The following is a 10,233-nucleotide window of genomic DNA, read 5'->3' on the forward strand; positions in this document are numbered from 1 at the left end:
AGGGGTTTGCTTTTGTTTTGAAGCAAGTTGCAGTAGGATATTGCCAATTTATTACTTCACTTATTCTGGTAAAGCTTCTTTTGGTTGTTGGTTTTGTTCTGGTTCCTTTACAGTGACATAAAACTTTCTACAGTTACAGTGGTGACAAATCAGCTAAGGATAAAATTACATATAATAGAATTGCTTCTTTTGATGACACTTTTCGGTAAGTACATCCTTTCTAGACATTAGGATATTGTGGTTATTCATGCCAATGATCTGCTTGAATGGCTGAATGGCTCATTAATTAGTGTGACCAAAGCAAAGCAGTTTCTATAATCCATGGCATTCAATGAAATGATGTAGCCAACATAGCTTCTGCCTGCCTTTGACTCGCCACATGAGCGACCACTTTTAGCTCAGTTGACTGGCGGCAGCCTTCGGCACAAATCTGGACTGAATTCATGGCCTCAGGAGCCACAGTAGGTTGCCTTAACTCATAGACTAGCAACATATAGGCCATTGATCATATTTGGCTGTTGGGCAACTGTATCTAGCCTGCATAGTTACGGGGCTATGGCAATGTTTTGGGAGTGGGCGATTTTGCCTTTTCCTGTGCTGGGCAGGGAGCTGGGAAGGATAAGGAAACGTGATACCTGATGTTGTGTGTTTAAACTGAGAGAGAGACTGAAGGCATTAGGTGACTTCAAACAACAGAAATCACCACAGAGCCCTGGTGGCACAAAATCAGAGCAGGAACCAGGGCTAGCTGAAGAACTTTAAACTGAGAAAGTGAGCCTTGATACTGTTGCTCAGTTCTGACCCAAAATTATTGGTACAAGTGGAAAAAATGTTGAAAGACTTTTTTTGGAAAGTGGGATATGTAGATCATGAAGATTACCAGCTGGGCTGTAAAAAGGAGAGAGAGATATGGGGAAGACCTCCTAGGCTTTCCAGGATTTTGACAGATTTACACCATAACTCCTCAGCTCTACACTCCTAAACTGGATTTGCTAGTTCCTTCCCTGTCCTCAGGCCAGGAAGTTCCAGTAGGACAGCAGTAGGACTCCAGATAGTGCTTACATCCCATTTGGTTGAGGTCTTTGGGGCACTTTTTTCCTCAAAAAATAACAGGCCAGATGAACTTCATATTGCACCATATTGAGACTGAACAGGGGATAGTATGGTTATTCATCCCTCCCCCCCAAAATTCCTTAATTAAGAAGCAGTGGAAAAAATGAGAGAACCAGGCAGTCATGGTAGAATTACAGAGGGATATTGATCCACTTCACCTTGCTTCACTTCACAGATAGTCACTGTATTGGTGATAAAGAGCATTGGGGAACTTTCTGTCCAACTAGGAACAAGAGCCCAGGCTTGAACCTGAATCTCCTCTCCCATTACACTGAGCTAAATATTCTCTGGCTTTCTTTCTCCCTCCTGGTCCTACATATCTCCCTCTAGGCTGCCCAGGGATCCAGCTTCATGGGAGGGCTGGATAAAAGACTGAGTCCCTTCTCTAACCTGTGTCTTATTATGTACTGGGGCCTTGGGCAGTCTTGCCTACAAGTCACTTACAGGTAAGTAATCCCAAAGCACTGGTGTAGTTGAGGCTGGTTCCTAGGGAGCTGAGGTCCAGAGGAGTCTGGTGTTAGAAATGGGGTTCAAAGCCATAGCTGAAGTCAAGACAAGCCAGGGACAGAAGCCAAAACTGGAGACAAGGTAAGCCAAAGGTTAACCAAGATCAAAAGCCAGAGCCAAAGGTCAAACCAAAATCCCAAGTGGTGAACCAGGATCAGAGAATGCCAAGGATCTTACTAAAGCTGGAAACCAGAATCAGAGCTAGGAGTCAAAATTGGAAGATTAACAAGGAAGCACACAGAAGATCACAGCTGAGAACTTTCTTTACCTGTACAAGGAAACTGTTCATTGGGCCTGACTTTTAAGGCCTGGAGTGGGTGGGGCCTGTGGTTTCAGGGGACTGGCTGCCCTGATTGCCTCACTCCGCCTAGCTGGGACCAGGTGGCTGATCTGGCTTGTTGCAGGTAGCGCTTGTCCTAGGGATGACTTGGCCTGATCTCTTGATGGGAACCAGCTGGGTCCAGGGCTCTCTTACTAGAGCATGAATATAGAAAATGAAACCAAAAGTGAGCCCAGCAAACATCAAAATAAGTGGCTATTCTGGAAAAAAAAAAATATACAGTGAGGGGATGTTGTATTGCTAGCATCCAATATAAAAGTAAAGCATATAAACCCTCATTTACTGTGGTACCTAAGGAGGTGACACCAATTTTGGGTCTGGCAGCTTGTGAGAAATTGAATCTAGCTAAATGTGCATGAAGTACAAGAAGACACAACATTCATATCATTTGATGATGCTTTTGGTCTTGAAAGTCCACTTTAAATGTGGACCTACTTCCATTGGCAAAGTCCAGTCCCTCTCATTGTTTTTGGTAGGTTACCATACCTATAAAAATTCCTTTTCTAGTGTAGGCTCAGCTATGTGCACTCAAGGTTTATATGTCTGAAATCTGCTGTATCTGCCCAAATGGTTCTTCTTTTTATATTTAAAACAGACCTTTCCAAATGTGGCAGAACACTTGGGGCCATGTTACCTTCCACAATTGCTGCACATAGCGTTTTCTTGCCAATGGAAAATACTACCCTATGAGGTGGCTTCTGACCAATGGAAAATTCCAGGTAGCTTTTTCTGGCCACAGTCTTTCATACATACTGCATGGACAACTCCTTTTGATGCATTCAGCTCTGCAGCCTGGGCCTTCACAGCAGAAACTGTGAAGGCCCAAGCTCCAGAACTGAATGCACCAAAAGAGGTTGTCCATGAATTAGGTATTTGGATAGTCTTTTCTCCCTCACACAATAGCTTTTCTTATAATGCAGTGTCTGTAATGTCACGAATAGTCCTATCTCTAATCAAAGAGTCTGTCACATTCTCAAAAGCATAGTTCTTACTCAGTTTCTTTAGCTCGGTAATATACTGTTCTGCACTTTGTTCTGTTGTTTGTCTGCAGTTAAAAAATCAGTGTCTTTTAAGAGTCTCATTCTTTTTTGGCATGTAGTACTCAGAGATTTAGACAGTATTTTCCTTAATTTCATATTTTGACCTTTTTGAAGGTAAAGTGTTACTAACAGTCAGGGCTTCCTCCCCAACAATATCCAAGGAGATAGATAGTTTGTCATTTTCTCTTCTACCCCTGTGGTTGCTTAATACAACTCAAACCTTTGTCTGAACATCATCCATGGATTTATAAACATCAATCGATCTACAATCCACCCAAGATTGTAATTATTTGCAATTTACCTATGAAGAGATGACCAAGAGATTAACAGCAAACATCAGTGGCTATTCTTAAATGCTGGCCTTAGCAACTTCACCTGGAATTAGCAGTAGAGTCAAGAATAGAAAGGAGTCATCATAATGCAGTCTCTCTCTGTCTGAACACTACATATACCCATTCCCATACCTCTGAATACCCTTGTCATGATGGGTTTGACTGCATTGTGTGCTTCTGTGATTTAATTGTTTTGTTATTAGGATAAGTAAAATAAAGCTGCAGCTTTTCTTTTGCTGTATTAGTGTGGTTTAATTTCCTTTAGGAAAGGCAAAAAGGAGAGTGGGAGCTTGCCAACATTAATGCTGTCTGTCATTCACAGCCCATTGATGACAAGGAGTTGAAAGCTTGGCAGTTATTCTGGTAATCAGCAACCTGCCTCATGACGAATGGAAAAGATGATGTGAAATATCCAGAAAGGGGGGAAAAAAAGTTTTCCAAAGAAAGAAAATGCAAAATAAGAACAAAGGGCAAAACAAACAAACAAACAAATAAACCCTCAATATTAAGCACTAAATCCTTTTTTATACAGTTTAAGCAAAAAACACTCTAAACATTCTTTAAAACAGTTGCTATTATCAGTGAAACATTCCATTAGAAGCTATTTTTAACATATATAAATAGAAGTAGAAGCATTAACTCAAAGTGATTTGGAAATAGGTATTTTTTTTTTCAAATTGATGAATATTTCACTGATGTGAAATGTAATCTTTTTATAATACATAATTCCCGGTCTTTTAAGATCCCAGTTAATCATAAACTGATATGCTATCCAGAATATTAGTCTCTTTTTAATAGATGATGATAACATGAAATAAGTATTTATTAACATAAGCTCCCTTTTTAACAATCTATAAAATATTACATTGACAACAGCAGTCACTTCAAAGACAAACTGCAGCAAAATACACTCCCCACTTAATCCCACGAAAAAAACTCCTTCAAAACTGGCTGACCCATAAAATAATCACTTACCAAACTTAAGTCTTTACAGGAATGCTGCTGTGTTTATATCAAGGAGAACAGATTTCAAGTGGTTATTTGCTTGTGCATTATTATGTAAAGTGGATGATCTGGGATGTTTCTATTTTGTTTGTCCTAATCTAATAATGGTCAACCACTTTACTACACCCTTGTATGTTTATATTTATTATTAATGTACATGCTGATCCAATTCCAGACAACTTTATATAACTGTTTTTGGGATCCTGGATTCAGGTCATTAAGTATGGATCAGAGACACTATTTTTTGTGACTGTTTTAGCAACAGGCTCTTTAGTATTCACAATTATTGTACCATAGTATTGAAAATAAGTACCTGATAATGTGCAATTGCTTTTCCTAGCTTGTGAACTACTCAGGGATCACATCTTCTTTTGCATCTGGCATCTTGCCAGATACAGTTCCAGTGCAGAAGTAATAAATAGCTTTTCAATCATAATAAGCAACTGGAGTCAATTTGAGATTTATTGGTGTAAAATGCTGACTGTACAGGACACTGTAAAGGAAACTTTTATTTATGTAATAGAAGGGTTACAGCACAATCATGGCTTGTGGATACTTTTTAAGGATTTAGCGCTATTCCTTTATCTTTGGGAGTACAGAAAGAAGAACAGCTTTTCATGACTGAAATAAGCCAACATATCTTTCATTGAAACAGCCTACGTTAATGAGAATGAACTGAATGACAAATTTATTGTAATGTGCTAGCTATACATTTATTATGCTTATGCTTTAAAAATGCATGTTAGAGGTCTTTTGGAAATTCTTGTGGACTATTATTGTCCAGATGTTTTTAAAAATCTGTGATTAAAAAAACAAAACAAATCAGGACAATAAACTTGTACATCTTTGTGGTGTTAGCATTCTCCCACCATCTAAAATTATTCTTTTAATCACTGTACCATGAAGTTAAAAATATGACTGTATTCCAAGAGTTGGTCCAGAGTGGACCATGGGACCTCCAGTAACCCTATCTGCATAGCTCATCTTGCAGGACCGGGGATAATAAAAGACTTGAGACTGTTAAAAATAGAAAAAATGTTTGCAAAAATGTTTTGTTTTGGTTTGCCACCATTTTTTTCTTTTTGTTCTAAAGATCCCATGTATTCCATCATTTTCCTTCTGATCACTGCCATATTTCAGCTCTCCTCTTTGCCTTCCGAGCAAGTGGGCTGGCCAGTATTCTCACTTTACTAACAGTTGGAACAGGGGGTGAGATTAACCCAAGAAATCCCTCACAACCCACTACTGACTATGGACGAATTCATGAATAAGTGTTTAGAAGACAAATCCAGCACAGCTTCTCAACTGGTTTATTGATGAGGATAAGAAAACTTAAGCAGTTACCCACACAAGATATTTGTTACCAGCCTTAGTTTGTTGTGAGCTTCAGCATATTTTATAGAGCAACGTTAGCATATAACATCACAAAATTCCCTTTTATAATTAAATTTGTTTACAATTTAAAAGCCTATAGAATTAGTTTAGTCACACATGCTCATCTCAAAAGCAAAGTATTTTAAAAGAGGAACCTGACCTTTACCAGACAGGAACTAGACCCTTCCACCAGACCATTCTTAACAAAAATAACCATGCTAAAGGTCATGCTAATTTTAGCTTAAGCTCAGTTAAGGGCCTGCTGGCCTAAACAAGATGGGACCTTTGCTTACTACATAACACAAAAAATGCTTTATCCTATTAAACATGCAAGCTAAAATAAGATGATCATCTTACAGAACAAGCAGGTCTCCAACTGTTTGCCTTCATTAGTATATAGTCAAGAACCTGCCTGTTCTTGCTGTCACTTTCCTAGAACATTCTACCTTCTTTTGCCATCGCTGTTCAGAAATAAGTCCTAACTGTGACTAATCACCCAACAGTTTCACAGGAGAGTGACACTGCACTACCAATATCATCTCTGAGAACTTGGATAGACCAGGTGAAGTTCCAGGTGACTAGAAAAAGGGTAGGAAGAGAATCTACATGCATCTATCTTTAAGAAAAGGAAGGAGGAGAATCTGGGGAATTACGGAACAGTCAATCTGATATCTGTACCAGGAAAGATTATGGGGCAGTTCATCAAGGAGTCTATTTCTCAGCACCTGCAGTAGAAAACGCTGATCAGAAACAGCCAGCATGTATTCTTCAAGAGCAAGTCACACCGGACCCACCTGGATCTCCTCTATGATAACAGGTTATACTGATGGAGGGAGAATAGTGGATGAGGTTTTAGCAAGGCTTTTGACATTCTCTCCCACAACATTCTAAGGAAATGCAGACTAGACAAAACTTCTGTAAGGTGGATACAAAACTAGTTAGATCACTGTGCTCAGTGAGTAGTTATTAATGATCAAACGTGCATCTGGAAAGAGGTATCAAGTGGAGTTCTCCAGGAGAAGAACAGAAAGATAGTTCAACTATTGAATGTTCTACCTGATATAGGACAACTGAGAGGCAACCGATACATTTCAATCTACAATTAAGGATTAGTGAAAGAAAACACAAGCCCATTGACTCCTGCCATATGTAAATCAACACTGACCTAAATCAAAGCCCTTTCAAATCTGACTATTTCCACCAAAGAATTAACTCATATGATAGTAAATCAATGATGCAACAAATATGGACTTTGGTTTGGTTCTGATGCACTAAGTAATAATATTTGGCAGAGACAAAATTGGCAATGGAATACTGACAGTAACTTAACATGCAGGGAATTGTCAGTCTCATCTTTGGCTGAAGGAGGAGAAGAGATGGTTAGTAAACAGCATAAGAGGCTTTGAGAGGTGGAACTCAGGGTGGTAGGGGGGAGGGAGTTGGGTAATAAACGAGAATGTTAGCTTGTAGATTCTGAAATTCTTTTTTTTCCTCATTCATTTAATAATTAACATGTTTGTCTACAGTAATTTTTTGCTCTCCATACCAATAGTTAGAAACAGGATATAAACACTTCTCTACTTTTAAGTATCAGTCTCTTTGCACACCCCAAAGGCAACTACAGTTTATCTTTAGAAAAGCTTTGTACTCCCATCAACTGCATCAAAATCACACTGCAAGTACAATTTGACTTACTTAACTTACGATTCCATACTGTTTCCAGAGTGACTGATAATCAATTTTAACAAAAAGCTCCAAATCATATTTATTAAATATTTTCTCTTTTAAATAAGTAAATCCATTTAAAATTAAACCTGAAATTATAGCAACCTATGCTAGGGCCTAAACATATCAAAATTAATTAAAAGAATTTAAATTAAACAACAAATAAATAGTACACACTTGCTCAAAGAAATTCATAATACTGTCAGAAATCACAGATTAAGCACCTAAAATGAAGTACTAAACAAGAAGTAGCAGTAGTCTATTTTACAGGTGCAGAGACTATTTTATTTTAGTTTACTTAGTTCAATTCAATGACTAGCTAATTCAGAGCCAATAAAACTGATCCAGAGTTGAAAAAGGAAGATAGCATGTTTTCTAGTCTCTGAATAGAGGCTGGTTGTTAGATGAGCTCTAACAGCTCTTAATCTTGAAGGACACAGCAATCAGAAACAATGATTTCAATTACCACAGTATCGATAATACTTCTTTTGCATTTAAAGCATTTAATAATCAAACACAAACATATTTTAATATGTATTCAGAACATTTAAATTAATTCTACCTAATAAAAAAATTAAAAATTCTCTTGCACTTGAGCTCCTTTCCATTGAATTAGAGCTTGACATACGTAACAAGTAGCAATAACGTTTAATAGTTATAGTAAAAAAATAACAGCATCACCTATCATTTTGTAATATAGGTAAGAACTGAAAATATGAATAAACACGTTTTTCTCAGAAAAAAAATATTAAGTTTAGTTGAAATACTGATTTTGGTCATCAGCAGTCCCTCTGAGAGACTGTTGTCCTCATATAGTAGAGGGAAGTTATTGGTGAGTCTGTAGATGACTGAGGAGGATAATCCAATATGCATGTTCACCTGCAGATGTAGCAAATAGTTCTGGAAGCAAGGAGTAGATCCTGGTGATACTGAGTCAAAGCTATTTTTGTCTCCTCTATCTGCTACCATAGTGAGGTGGGTTTGTAGCGAAAATAGATACTTTTCTCTATGTTTCTTTGTTCCTTGTTTTAGTATTAATGCCTGCATTCTGTAACTTTCCACCCACATGGTACAGGATGGCCCACTACGCATGTCTTACATGTTGCCCAGGTTTTGCTTTGTAATGACCAATCAGAATGTAACACACCAACTAAAAATTGCTAGCTCAATAAAAGCAGTGCGCGTGCTTTGTTTAGGGTCGACACTGATCTGAGCAACAAGCTCCCCTGTCGGCCTGCTTGCAAGCAATAAAATAGAGTTGGACCCAGCCTGAAAGTGTGACTCTCTTCTAGAGGTGAATTGGACTAGCCTCCAGGGGATAAAACCAGCAATTTATGCAACAGGTTTGCTACACATAATCAATGCCTTATTGTTGGCTTAGAGTGAGTTGGTCAAGTATCTTGGTTTTCATGAAGCTGACAGCAAGTCCAAGCATTCCATATGCTTCACAGAAGCAATCAAAGGTGAACTAGAGCTCTTCAGTTGAGCGGGCACGTGACACAACTGTCAGCATACTGAAGATCATTGTGGATTTGGAACATAACTGGTTGATATTAAAGAGATTCCTGTTCTTGTGATTCTGGATGCTGACTCCAGGTGGAAATCTATCAGCAATGAGATGAAGAATAGCTGCAATATAGATAAAGAGTGCTGGTGCAATTGCACATCCTTGCCTGACTCCAGTTCTAATAGCTCATTTAGATTCAACCCAACATGGTTTCCAAGGAACAAGAGCCAACTTTTCTAATATTAGGACATTAATAATGGACAAAAATTATATTAAGCTCTTCTATATTTTCATCTAAATATCTTAAAGTGTTTTAGAGATTTTGCTTACTCACATTTTACAGGGGAAAGCTGAACACCCATACATACCAAATTTTTTAAAAAGGGTGCCTGAAGTTAGTCTTCTACATCCTTACTTAGGCATCTAAATAAATTACTTGATTTCTGAGAAGGTTGAGCATGCTCCTAAAAGGTTGAGCACGTTCTCAACAACAGTTTAACACAAGAGCTAGTAAGGAATTTTTTAGAGAACTTTTTTCTTTGTCTCAGAAAATTGCAGAATTATTGGAAGGGACCTCAGGAGGTCATCTAATCCAAGCAGGACCAGCCCCAACCAGACCACCCCAGCCAGGGATTGTGCTCACCTGGGTCTTAACAACCTGTTTTTAAATCGATGACGCTAGAACCTTGGCTAGTTTGGGCCCTGCTCAGAGCTGGCACCTCAGGCAGTGAGACCCCCTGTGTGGGGGTTGTGCGGGTGCTGCCCTGGCCTGGGTGCCCGCAGCAGTACCCCGGTGCCTTGCAGGGAGGGAGCAGCGCGGCTCCAAGGCCCAACAGCCTGGAAACTTCCACCCTTTCTGTAAGGGGAGGAGGAAAGGCGCCAAGGTCTGGGGGGGGAGGGAGGAAGAAAGAAAAAAGTCCTCCGGGCACAGGGTTCCCTCCCCGTGACACTTCACGGCAGCGGGACCTGGAAGCACCTTTCCCCTCCTCCATCCCTGGGGTGGGTCTTTAAACACCCCTCCCCAGGGCTTCTCCAGTCCTACAGCCACCGCAGGCGGGGCCAAGCCGGAGCAGAGTGCAGAGCTTCCCTGGTGCAGCTAGGGCGGGGGGAGGACGTCTTCCCTGGCCCAGCATCAGCCCCAACAGCAAGGGCGGGCGAGGCTGGGGGTGCAGGAGGGGGGTATTCCCGCCCCCCGGGCGGAGGAGCGGGATGCTGGCGGAGGGAGGGAGGGAGGGAGGCGGGCTCTGGGAGAAGGAGCCGCGGCAGCATGCAAAAAACCCCCAACCCAAC

At 40.0% G+C, this 10,233-nt stretch overlaps 1 long non-coding RNA gene across 1 annotated transcript in view; it reads right to left on the reverse strand.

Moving 5' to 3' along the window:
* Nucleotides 1–8,952: 8,952 nt before the first annotated feature.
* Nucleotides 8,953–10,233, reverse strand: part of LOC109296342 — a 1,601-nt gene continuing 320 nt past the window's right edge. The window contains exons 2-3 of the long non-coding RNA XR_002096963.1: nt 9,587–9,829; nt 8,953–9,040 (exon numbers count right to left, since the gene is read on the reverse strand). This is a non-coding gene — a long non-coding RNA (uncharacterized LOC109296342). The remainder of the gene's footprint in view (nt 9,041–9,586; nt 9,830–10,233) is intronic.

This window comes from Gavialis gangeticus, unplaced genomic scaffold (genome assembly GCF_001723915.1).
Source record: "Gavialis gangeticus isolate Ggan-Ray unplaced genomic scaffold, GavGan_comp1, whole genome shotgun sequence".
NCBI classification, from domain to species: Eukaryota; Metazoa; Chordata; order Crocodylia; family Gavialidae; genus Gavialis; species Gavialis gangeticus.